Genomic DNA, 15,000 nt, shown 5'->3' with positions numbered 1-15,000 from the left:
CAACATTCAGCAGTTGTCTTCCAGTCGAATGAATATGCCGATGTTGTTATGGATACCGTTGTTGATATTGATTGTTCGCAAAATCACAGAAGTTCGACTATTCATGTTAATGATAACAACGATACTAGTAAGAGAACATTCCTTACCCAAAATCACCCTCCGCCCAAAGAACTTCGTGCTAACAGATATTGTGAGTTATTAGGAAGGACCAGTAGAAAAGCAAACAGAATTGGTGTTAGAAGCTGAAAGGGAGCTTACGCGGGATTAAAAGGCACCATGCTAGAAAAAATTTCCCGGCACAGTGATTCATTGCTCGTTCTTCTCTGTCTCCTGCCCCCCTCCTCCTTGTTTTCTCTTGTTTCCATGTAGAAAGCAAAAGAATGGGAGTTAGAACTGCTTGGAAAAGTGGTGAGGGAGCTTAGCGGTGGGATTAAAAGCCATCTCTAGAAAAAAATTTCCCCGCGACACATGATTACTGGATCCAGACGAATAATTAGCCCGAATATTAAAGGGATGTTGGTAGGATTAATCAGGAGAATATAGAAGGGTTAGGGATGGGGTTTTGGGGGTAGGTGGGGTAGGGACAGGATTAAGGGGTGACAGAAGGGATGGAGGTAGGATGAAGCGGGAGGACGGAAGGAGCAAGATTAGGATTAAATGGGATGATAGAAGAGGTAGGGATGGGGCCCGCCGAGGAGAGGAGGAGGAGGTATACGGAGTAGATTAAGTGGCAGGCGAGGTTTCGGGCAATAATGCGGGTGAGGAGGCAGAGAAGTAACCTGATTTCGCAGTCCACTTTAAAACCTTGGATTCTCCCTCAGGCCGGTTATATACTCTGCTGCCACGTTTGTCTTCACCGGACAATGACGTCACGCCCCAGCAGGAGGAGGGCTCTGGCGGAGGCGGAGGGCCGGCGCTTCGGATCTCGGCGGCGGGCGTCTCTCGTCGTGGCGTGGACAGAGATGGTAGGAACGAGGCATCATGGGAGCTATGTTTACACACACACACACACACACACACACACACAACACACACACACACACACACATACCATACACCACACACAACCACACACACACACATACACACACATAACACACACAGTACACACATTCCCGCATACACTTAACCCTACTACTGTATATACATATAACACACTACACTACACCACACAAACACAAACAGACACCACACACACACCATACACACACCACACACACACCACACACACCACACACCACACACACACACACACACATCACACATACACACAACACACACACACCACACATAGTTATTTTATATATATTACTATATATTCTATATATATATCTATATTACTATAATATATATATATTAATATGATATATTTATTATATATATATATATATAATATATATATATATTATACTATCTTATCTTATATAATGTATATATTATACACACCACACACACACACAATAACACCATCACATACTACATACATTAAATTTTATAGATATGTATATATTCATATAATATATTATATATATATATATCTATATTATCATCTATATCTACTGCTATCATATGTATATCATATAATTTATATAACATATAGATATATATACACTAGTATATATATATATACCTATGATAGAATAAAAACACACACACACAACACACACACCACACACACACACACACACACAACATTTCTTTTTGTTTAAATTATTTATATATATAATATTATACTATATAAGATATATATACTATATATATATATATATATAGTGATACGATCTATATATATATACACACAATGTATAACATACAACATACATAAGTACTAAAGTATATCATAGATAAATGTATACTAATATATATATATATCTATACTCATATATATAATATATATCACATAGTCTATATCTCAACGTATGTATATGTCTATTATATATACAACATGTATATATATCTATGTATATTATATGCATATATGTTATATACAGGTATTTATTATGTATATATACCATTCAGTATGTATACTTATAAATTATATATACGTATATATACATATATACAGACATTATACCACATACAATGCATACATTCTACATACATACATAATATTATACGTACATACATATACACTACTACACCCCCCACCACACACACACACATACAACACTACACGACACTGTATGTATAATATAATATATATTATAGAGCTATTATAAGTACTACTACTATAATACTATTATAGCTATCATTTTAGAGATATTAATTATCATCTACACACACAACACATGCACACACACACCACACAACACGTGACACACACACACACAAACACCCACACACACACATCACACCACACACACACTATACACACACACACACACATCATACACCACACACATCACATCACACACATCACACACCACACACACAATATACACATATACATTATATATATTATATATATATATATATATATTATATATATTATATAATTATCTATACCTACTGACTATATATATATACTGTATATATATCCTATATCTATATCTATTATACTCTATCTATGTCTATCTATCTATCTATCTATCTATCTATCATATTTACAGTATATCATAAAATACTATCTATGATATATAAAGCCTATATAATGCTAAACCAAACTTACGTCGTCATTCCAACAAAAAACTTTTTTTTTTTGGTTGTGTGTGCGCCCCGCTGTGATTTAGTCAGCTATGATTTCTATCGAGTATAGCACAAAGTTAAACGTAGTTTCCTTCATTGATTTGATTATCATGCTTTTAATTGATATCAATCATTCATGGAATCATTTACTCATTGATAACTAATTATCATATATATGCATTACTATATATATATAGATATATAAGATATATATCAGTATAAGATATAATAGATTTATATATATATAGTCAATATATATATAATATGTCTGAGTAATGGATACGTATGAGATATAGATATATAGATATAGATTATGATATATTATATACTAGTATATAGTATATAGAGGTTGAGAGATATGGGTTAGGTATTTAGTAGGATTGGGGATTTGTAGTTGTGCAGTACCCTTGCTTTCTGTTTTTCTTTTTTCTTTGTCATTTTCTTATTTCTCTTCTTTGTCTTTTGTCTGTCTTCTTTTCTTTATATTTCCTTTTGTCTTTTTTTTTCTATTCGTTTATTTTCTTTTTTTTTTCAGATTTTGGTCTCTTCGTTTTTCGTCACATTGTTAAACGACTTTATCGGAACTCTGTCACATGTGTGTATAATATCAACAGACTTAGTGTTACTGTGAAACATGGTGTAAAGTAATGTAATGCATCTAGAAAATTTGCTATAAATTATTAAACATGGTGATTTGGAAATATTGTAATCATGGATAATGCCTTTTTAGCTTTTAGGTTTGCACAATTTGCGATTTTGGTAGCACTTGATTTTACATTCTGCATGTTTTCATTCTTGTTCGATTGACATTAGTTAATTCTCTTGTTATCGTAGTCATCCATTATTGCCAGTGTTTCAGATAGTTATAGTTACCATTATTGTTATTGATATTAACGTTCACATTAATATTCATAATGGTAATAAAGATGATAATGATGATAATGATATAATAATGCCGTCGTGACTGATGGAAATAATAATAATAATAATAATAATAAAATAATAATATAATAATAATAATAAGAATAATAATGATAATAATAATAATTGATAATCCATAATGATAATATAATAATATTATTAGTATTATTGTTACTTAATAAACAATAGTAATAATAATAATAATAAATAAAATGCACTTATGTTACAATACCAATAAGAATGGATCAATGTAGAATAATACAACCAACAACAAACAACAAATGACGTTATTATTATTTATTATATAGATTATTATTATTATTACTATGATTCATTATTATATTGCTATTATTATTATTACTATACACATCACATTATATAACTATTTATATATTATATTACTTAGTAATTATTATTATTACTATTATTCAATGATAATAAGGGCTGATGATATGATGCTGCGTGATTACTCGATAATACTAATTACGCAACAACAGTGGACCATATAACAACAAAAAAGAACAATAATAAAAGTAACTTAAAATAATGATGATAATGATAACGATCATAATAGTAATAATAATGGCAAGAATGATGGTCATCACAAACAGGCAGTGGCAAAATAATGATGCGATATAATATATTCAATGATTAATAATGATGGATAAGAATACAATATATGGTTACATAGTAGTACTACTCAGTCTACTACCCTATTAAATTGTACATAACTGTAATAATGATCCAAAGACAAATAAAAACACGAATACATGTCATATTATAACCGTTACTATTATCATGAATATTGTTTAATATTGTTATTAATATTATCGTTGTTTTTGTTTTCATTATCATTACTATTATTATCATCATTATCATTATCATTATTATTACTATTTTTTAAATTATTAACTATCATTACTTATTATATTATTATTATTATTAGTTTTATTATAATCTTATTATTGTTATATTATTACCTATTACTATAATACATAATAAACAATAATAATAAATAATAATAATAATTATTATAATATCATCATCATTCCATCATTACTGATATTGATTCATAATATACTATACCTTCATTATACTTATCATAATTATATAGTAGTGGTATTGTTTTTTTACTATGCATAATATCAAATACGTGCATAATAACGTATTGGTGTATTCTTATTATTTATTACTATTATCCTAATATCATAATAATAATAATTAATAACAGAATTTAATTTAATAATGAATAACTAATATAAATGATTTAATAATAAACAATATCATGATAATATATAATAGTCGATACCTAATAATAATTAATTATTATCATTATTAGTATGATTATTGCTATTATTTTGTTATTATTATATTGTTATTATAATTCATCCATTATCATATTACTATATATAATAATTATTATTACCAGTTTTATTACCATTATTAATGCTCATTATATATTAATTATTATTTTCATGTCAGTGTTATTATTACTTCGCACATTACTATATATTTTTCATTATTATTAAACATTGTGCCTATCATTACCATGTTTAGTATTGGTAATAATAATGATATTAATAATGAAATAATAATGATAATAATAAGGATAATAGTGATAATAATGGTAATTAATATCATTATCATTATTAATTATTATCACTATTATTATTATCATTTTTTCTTATTATTCTACTACTACTTCTTCTTCTTTACTAATCATTAATATATCTTATTATTATTATTATTATTATTATTATTATTATCATTATTATTATTATTATCAATATTATTATCACTCTCATGATTATTAATATCATACTGATTATTACCACTATTATCAATATTATTATTGTTATTAATTTATCATTTTTTATTATTATTATCATTATCATCATTACTGAAAATTATTATTATTATTATTAACTATTTTCTTATTATTCTTACTATTATGTGATTATATTATTAATAGTAGTATTGATTTTTATTCATAGTACATGGATACAGGGTATAAAATAAAACGAAAACATGATAAATTATTATCCAATATTCATGATATCAATCATTTCATATCATTATTATTATCAATATTATTATTATTATTATTACGCTATTATTATTATTTACTATTATTGTTACTGTTGTCATTCTTATTATTATGATCATTATTATTATTATTATTCATTATTATTGTGTATTCATCATTTACTAAATAGTTAGTATTTTTTCTATCATAGTAATGAACTAGATAAATAAAATAAAAGCATGAAATTATTATCATTACTATGATCATAATCATTATTATTATTATTATTATTATTACTTAATTATTAAGTATTATCATATATTATTATTAGGTATTTATACTACATTATCATTATAATGATATACTATTGATGTTATAAGATAATGTTGTTTCCTTCTATAGTTTTATGGTAGATAATAATAGATATCGATTATTATTATCATATCATATCTATGTTGTTATTAATATTATTATTTATCATTATTATTATTATTTTCAGAATTATTATCATTATTAATATTATTATTACTTTCATCATCATTATTATTACCATCACTTTTATAATCGTTATTATTATTAATATTAATAATAATAATAATAATAATAAATCAATATTTTAGGTATTATTATTATTGTTATAAGTTCTACTACTATCAGTCATTCATCCACTTGATTTATTATTAATATTATCATTATTTTTTTATTTTTATCATTATCATTATCATACATATTGTGTCACCAGTATCATCATCATTACTATTATCATTGATATAATAATAATGATAATAATAATAATAATGATAATACATAATGTGTATAATGAGAACTATTTATTACAATATATTATTCATCCTTATTCATTATGACTGACTTATTATTAATTAATAAATATATAATAATATGATTATAATATGATTATGATAATAACTTTATTGTTGTTGTTGTTGTCATTATTATTATTATTATTATTATTATAGTTGTATTATATATCACCTTATTCTATTATCCCTTATATTACTTATTATATTTTATTATTATTCATTTATCATCATTATTCATTTTATCATTATACTTTATTATATATATTATATATTATTATTATTATTATTATTATTATCATTACTGTGTATCCATCATCATCCATCATCATTATTAATGATATAATTACATGATAATGACAAAGTTATTTAGTATTATCATATATAGTATTATTATTATTATTCATTATATTATTATATCATTAGCGTAATTATCCATTAGTCATCATTATAATAAACTGTAAGTAGATAGTTTATAACGGTCCTGAATATAAAATTATTAAATAATAACGTTATTGTTGTGTTTGTTAGTATAAGTATTATTATTATGAGTATTATATATTATTATTAGTATGTTATATGTATTGTGATGTTTATTATTATTATCATTATTAATATTATTATTATTTCCAACATTATTATTACCTCACTAATATAATTGTTATTCTTATCCTCATTATTATCATTATTATCATTATTGTTATTATTATTATTGTTATTATTATTATTATTATTATATTATTATTATTATCGATTCATTATTATTTCTCTACTACTGACTATTGTTACGCAATTGTTATGTACTATCGATTGTTATTATTATTATTATTATTATTATTATTATTACTTATTATTAATTATTATTTTCGTTATTATTATTATTATTAATATTTGCTTTTTTATTTTTTTCCCAAACATTTGTTAAAAATGTTTTTATATTATTATGACAATTACCGTGTCACCAGTGTAGGTTACAGTGTACTATTGTTCATTATTATTTTATTATTTATGATTATGATTATGATTATTATTACTACTACTACTACTACATTATTATTTATTATTATCAATATGATTTTTACTATTTTATTATTGTTATTATTATCATTGTTTTTATTGATTATTATTACTCTCATTATTATTATTAATATAATAATAATAATAATAATGATGATGAGAGGTGGCCGAGTGGTTAGAGCATCGGACTAAAGACTGGTACGACGGCAATTTGAGTTCGAGGGTTCGAGTCAACGGCCGGCGCGTTGTTGTCTTGGGCAAGGAAAACTTACCTCGATTTGCCCTGCCACTAGCGCTGGGTGGGAAGCCCCAGCCCAAGTTCAGTGCCGGTCTCAGAACCGGGGTAACTAGAGATTGGTTTGACTCGATAAAAAACAACGTGGCGGAAGGCACGGCCCAAAACCACCGCTTAAATTTGCCAAGAAAATCAGCACAATTTTCCCCCCCCATGTACCGCCACCGTCATGGGGGACAAGGCACTTAAAAAAAAAAAAAAAAAAAAAGATAAATTAATAATGATAATAATAATGATAATTAATAAATAATTAATAAGAATAATTGTAATTAATAAAATAATAATAAATAATAAAAGATACTAATAATAATAATAATATATCATAATAATAGTAAATAATCACTAATAATAATAATTAATCAATTATGATAATAATAATAATATTGACAATAACAATATAAGGATAATAATAATAAGACAACAAGATAACTAATCAATAATATCATAATAATATCTTATATAATAACTAATTAACGAGTAATAATAATAATATATAATAATAATAATAATAATAATAATAACAACAACAACAACAATGATGATAATAATAACAAGAATAATAATATTACTATTGCTACTACTACCTACTAGTATTGCTTAATAATAATGACACATAATAATAATAATCTCAAAGATTCATTGTTATTGTTATTAGTTTTATGCTCTTGATTTTTTCGCTTTTATTAAAATGATTCCGTTATATTTTATCATCTATAAATCTGTTATACCAAGTGGTTATGATATAATCATACAGTTAATTAATGGACTGATGATTTATATTCAATTGAGAATACCAACGATTTGCATGCGGGTACATGATGTTTAATGACGAATGTATTATTCATGACAAATAAATATAAATCGATGATGGTGTTGCGTGATCTTGATTATATTAATCTGCATTTAATTAATCTGATACTCAGTTCATGAGAGAATGTGATTCTTGACACACCAAACTCACTTAGTCATATTAGACCAGCCCTAGCTTACCTTTGTTTTGTTCAAAAGTGTTTTTGACAGTTTGCATTTACTCTGTATTGCCACTCAGTACCCTTCCACTATTTATTTTGTAATTGGATTTCGCTGAAGCATATTAAACTTACCGTTGACAGCAAATCAAAATATGTGAACACCGTATTAATATTTTGACTTAGGTCTGTTTATATGAAAAATTACGATTTTTTTCTCTGATATCTGAAATGTGCGATTGGACATGGATTTTGTGAAATATACAGGGTTAGAATTAAAGTGTAAGCAGTACCTTCTTCTCTCGAATAAATTATAAAATCAGTTGATTTCGTTTCATCTTCGGTTATTTGATTAATCATATTAATTTTCATTCTGCTTATCAGTGCACATTTTTCATACCTTCAACATACAGAATGCACAAATTACCAAAGACAGTTTCCACAGAAAAAAACGAACATACGCCCGTCCGAAAGAAATAGAAAGAAAAAATCATATGCAGGGAAAAACACGAATGTGAAAGTGATAATTGACAATCACAAACAGCGACACCACATTCACGATATGACCCAATAACAGGGGAGACGGCCTAAAGACTGGGGCGTTGATGGTGTGTCCTGCGGTTGTACAACTTGTCTTGGCTCGCCTCCTTCTGCCATGTGACCTCGCGAGAGCGTGAAGTGGTCTGCTGGAGCCTTCTATTTTCTTCAGGCAATAGCTGTAGCACGGTCGTGGATATATGATCAGTCGGAGGTCGTGTACGTAGCACAGTAATATTCTTTGATGGTATTGAATTACTCGAAATGGGAGGGCACAAGGCTTCTATAGATGGAACGACGCATATGGGTATAGTGATTGAAACGCACTATAACGATATAAGATGACCAATAATGATTAAGATAAACAATGATGATAATGAAGAGTAACTGGTCAGAGTAAGAGAGTACATGGTGTGATTATCAGCAGGAATGTTAATGACTAGGATTAAATAGTAATGATTACCATAATAACGAGACTTAGTAACCAGTTGATGATAAATGGTACCACGAAAAACAAACTACAATAGCAATAATGTTTATTACTGCTACTACACTTTTCACTAAAGGGATCTCTGATAACAATAAGACAATAAAAGGATAATAACACTAATGATACGGGCAGACCATTTTGATAAACTATAATAACCCATTCATCCAAAGCTTACCCACACCACTTCCCCCGTGATCACTGTAACACCAATTCCAACCAACACCATTCCTCATCCTACAACCTTCAGACCGACTGCGTAAGCACACGTGGTGCGTGGCTGGGGGTGCGGTGTGGTCGTGTTGGTTGCATGACCTACTGATGGGGTGGTAGAAGCTGCACCAACGAGGACGAGCACAGCGGAGGTCATGCTGTCTGCTTTCTAAGGCTTTGCACTGGTGTCCGTCACACGGAACGTTTGGGTCACGTCAAGGATATTAGCCCTTCATGTAAGTAAGTGGTATTTGTTTCTGTTTTACTCCTCTTCTTTCTCTTGTCTTTGAAAAAAGAAGAAAAATTCCCAAAACACATAATTATACCAACTTTCATTAAACAAAAGAAAAAAAAAATCGTTTTATCTGATTTCTCGTCTCGTCCCTAGTAACAAGAACAGTTCTACCTGCAGTTAAATCCTCCAGTAAATATAGATTTTTACACTAAAGACACTGTTTATGACTCTGCCATTGACGCAAGATTTAAAGAAAACTATACGTTTCTCGCACTACATTTGGATTCGATTTCGCATCTGATTCTATGAATTTTCTCCGCCACAACATATGAAAACAGCAGGAGGTGGCAAGGGACATGGAAGACAAAATCACAGCACGTGTACAACATGTTCAGGACAACGTCATGGAAACATTGTCGTTTCGCACGTCAAGAGGAAACTGAACCAGCATTGCTACGTGATTCGTTCGTAAATTAATGTTTCAATGAAGTGTGAGAAAAAAAAAATGGAGAGGCTCCCTTTCTCTGGCTTTGAATGCGTTATTCACTGATCCGATATCGAATATTTGATCACACTTTTGCTTCTTTCCCCTGTTATCGTTATTCTCATTAACATTGGCATTATTATAATTAATGTTCTCACTATTATTTTTTTTTATCATCATCATCATCAGCAATTAGCGATTATTATTATTAGTTATTACTATTACTGACCTTATATTATGTTATGTTATTGTGTTGGTGTTGTTTGTTATTATTATTATTATTTATCATATTATTTATTATTATTTATTATTATTATTTATTATATTATCAATATTATTTAGATTAGTATTATTATTATTATCATCTCACATCATCATCAATATCCATCATCATCATCATCATCATCATCATCCAGCCTCATCATACCATCTCCACATCATCATCATTATCTATGTTCTTCTTCTGATTTTTTATACTACTATACTACTACTTTTAGAATTATATTAATTCATTATCATGTCCACTAGATAGTATTGTTAGTAGATTTCTCTGTTATTGTTATCATAATATCATTGCACGTTATATCATTATTTCTGTTATTATTATATCTTATTTTACTAGTTATTATTATAGTTATTATATTTATTATTACTTATTATTATTAATATCATAAGTATAATTACATTAATGATCATCCCTCCATCATCATCATCATCTATCATCACATCATTCATCACTATCATCTTCATCATCATCCCCATTATTCATCATTATTGTTATTTCTTACTATTATTATTGTTATCTAAGACTTATTCTTAGTGCTATTGATCTCCTCATCCTTTTTGATTATATATTACTACCATTCTTATTATTATTATCCTTATAATCTGTCATGGCTAGTATTATCATTGTTAATACTATCATTTATTATTTTGTTATCATTATCATTATTGTTTTCATTAATCATTGTTATTATTATTATTATGTTATTATTATTATTTATTATGTTATTATCACTTATGATATATATTAGCATTGTTATTCATTATTATATTATTATTATATTAATCATTAGTATTATGTATTCTTTATTATACTTCTGTTATTTATCATTATTTGCAATTTATATTCCAGTATTGCACTTATGTTGTTGTTGTTGTTGCTGTAGTTATTGTTATCGCTATTATTATCATTATTATTATTATCATGTATTTTATTAATCATACTACATACACTATAATTAACATCACCTCAACTTCATTATTACATATTATTATTATAATGTTATTATTGATTATTATCAATGTAATGATTAATATATCAAGGTCATTATCATAATTATTCCTTATTGTTGTACTGTCAGTATTAGTACTTTTGTAGTTCATCTTCGCTATCCGTCACTTCCATCCGTCATCGTCATCGTCATCGGTGATTACATAGATTGTTTGTAACGTGTTATATATTATAATCACCTTCATACGTTTCACTCTTATTGCTATATAATGGTTTATTGTTATCTTGAATCATCTATCATAATTTCCTTTCAAGCAATGTCCTGACTGCTTAGTGTTAATCACCAGCAAGATATTCTTCTTGTCAGTGTGTGCAACGTGTCGACATATAGAAATACAACCTCAATACCGTGTGGACAAAGGCGAGATGAAACAGTCCAATCGCTTTATCACTACAGTTTGGAAAGAAGCCTAGTTGCCCTTGCTGGTGTGGCTGTGTTATCTGAGATGAAGCACGCAAAAAAGAGGGGAGAAGGAGAGTGAAGAGAACGCGAAAAAGTAAGAAAAAGGAAGAAGAAGAAAAGAAGAAGGAGAAGAAGAGGGAAGAAGGAGCGTAGAAAAATAATAATAAGAAATGAAGACGGAGAAGAATACGAAGAAGAAAAAAGAATAATAAGAAGGAAAGGAAGAGAAAGTGAAAAAGAAGGAAAAGAAGAAGAGAAGGAGGCCGTGGTAACGCACTTTTGGCCTTTGGCACTTCTCAGAATTTTATTATGGCCTTTTTACGCTGTTTCCTCGTATATTACCGGAAAGCCTGAAGCGGTAAGCATCTTTTATTTATTTTTGGGCTTATAATCTTCAGTTACCGTAATTTACGGCTTTATGCATCTTTCTTGATCTATCTATCGACCTATATACGTTATTATTATTATTATTATTTATTATATATGTTATATATTATTATTATTAGTATTGTATTATTATTATATTTACTATTACTATTATTATCTTATTGCTGTTATTACTATTATTATTATATTATTATTTTTGTTTGTTTTTTTTTTGTTTTTGTTTTATTATATGTATGTATTATTGCACCACTTCATTATTACACGTTTATTATTATTCTTATTATTATTATTTTATTCATCAAACACGGGGATTTGAGAGATTGTCAAGACACGTAATGCACGTAGTGTGATAAATCAACGAAATGTTAACACAATAAACGTACGCTGGATTGAACCTAGCAGAATCTGATCAGCTTTGCAAACGGAACGTAGGGTTTCCTATATAAAAATACACTCGGCCACGCTAAATTAACCAAACAGGACACGATCAAAACCATTTGTCCGAAAACGGTTTTGAGAAAACTACACCGCTTTACAGCACTCACGCGGCTCACCGATCAGTTCAAAAAAGTCAAGTCATTACGTTCACGCTACAGTGCATTTGTTGAAACGTGTCACTCTCCTGATCGAAACTTTTATGAAAGTCTGATGTTTAATATACTGTTAAGGTTTTGTGCAAGGAAATCGTTTTAACTTTTAGCTTTGATATTTTATGAAATGATTTTGCTGCACTGTATACGTGATGACTATGATCCTAAAAATGGAGACTACGCATAGTGGAAGATATGAAATATATTTTATGAAATGTGTATTATATATTTAGGCGTGAGATATATATATATATATATATATATATTAATATATAATATAATATATGATATATTATAGATATATATATATATTAGACACACACACACACACACACACACACACACCACCATCACCACACACACACACACCACACATAGTATAATGATACTTTATAGTATATATATGTATATATATATTAGATATTATAGATATATATAACTATATGATATTATATATGTATACTCTATATTACTATATATATAATAGTATATTCTATATTTACTAGTACTTATTAAACATATTAATAATATATATATCATACTATATACTGAACTATATAATATAGATATATATAATATATATAGAGCTATATAGATGTATTATAGTAGATACACATATATAGAGCTATCTATATAGATACTTGAGAGGAGATATAGACAGTATAGTAGACGATATATACAGGAGATAGTATCATATAGACTATATAGAACTCGATATTAGATACGATAGAGAGATATATATATAGAGATACACTATATAGATATATAGATAGGATATAGATAGATAAGAGATTGACTAGGATATATATATGAGAGTACGGATAAGAGAGATAATATATAGATTATATATTATATGTATTATAGATTATAATATATTATATATATTACTATATATATATTACTTAATATATATAGACTATCTATATAGATTAATATTAATTATATATCATATCTAATATATATTATATTATATATATATATTATATTATATATATATAGATCTATATATATATATTATATCTATCCTTATTATATTATATATAATATATATATTATATAATGCCATTCATATACCACTCATGGTTATGTGGTTAGTCGGAATTGAGGAGCGATTAAATTGGGACAAATCCTCATTTTCCTCTCTACTCTCTCTCTCTCTCCTTGCTCTCTCCTATTCTCTCTCTCTCTCTCTCTCTCTCTTTCCTTCTCCTCTCTTCCCTCTCCTCGACACTCGTCTCTATCTCTGTCTTGTATCGTCTGTCGGTCTCTTCCTCTCTCTCTCTCTCTCTCCTTCCATCCCTCCTCCCATCCTCCCCCCTCTCCGCTCTCTCACTCTCACCATCCCCCTGTATATTCATCGCCCTATATCTCTGTCTGTGTATCCCTCTCACTCACAAGTGCTAATAAAGGTACATAATCCTGTCATAATTATTTTTTTGTGTTGCTATGGTAACATTGTATTAGTTTTCATCCTCGATATAGAGTGAGCTCGTACCCTCTCCAAGAATGTTAAAAGTGGGTCCTTAATTGCACTCGATATAAAAATATTAAGAATGTAGTCAATTAAAGAGAACAGAGGCTAGGGTTGGAGAGAGACGGAAGAGAAGAGAGAGATCTGAGTCGATGTGAGAGAGATTGGT

This window comes from Penaeus monodon, chromosome 12 (assembly GCF_015228065.2).
Source record: "Penaeus monodon isolate SGIC_2016 chromosome 12, NSTDA_Pmon_1, whole genome shotgun sequence".
NCBI lineage: Eukaryota > Metazoa > Arthropoda > Malacostraca > Decapoda > Penaeidae > Penaeus > Penaeus monodon.
Note: the sequence above shows the minus strand (reverse complement) of the source record.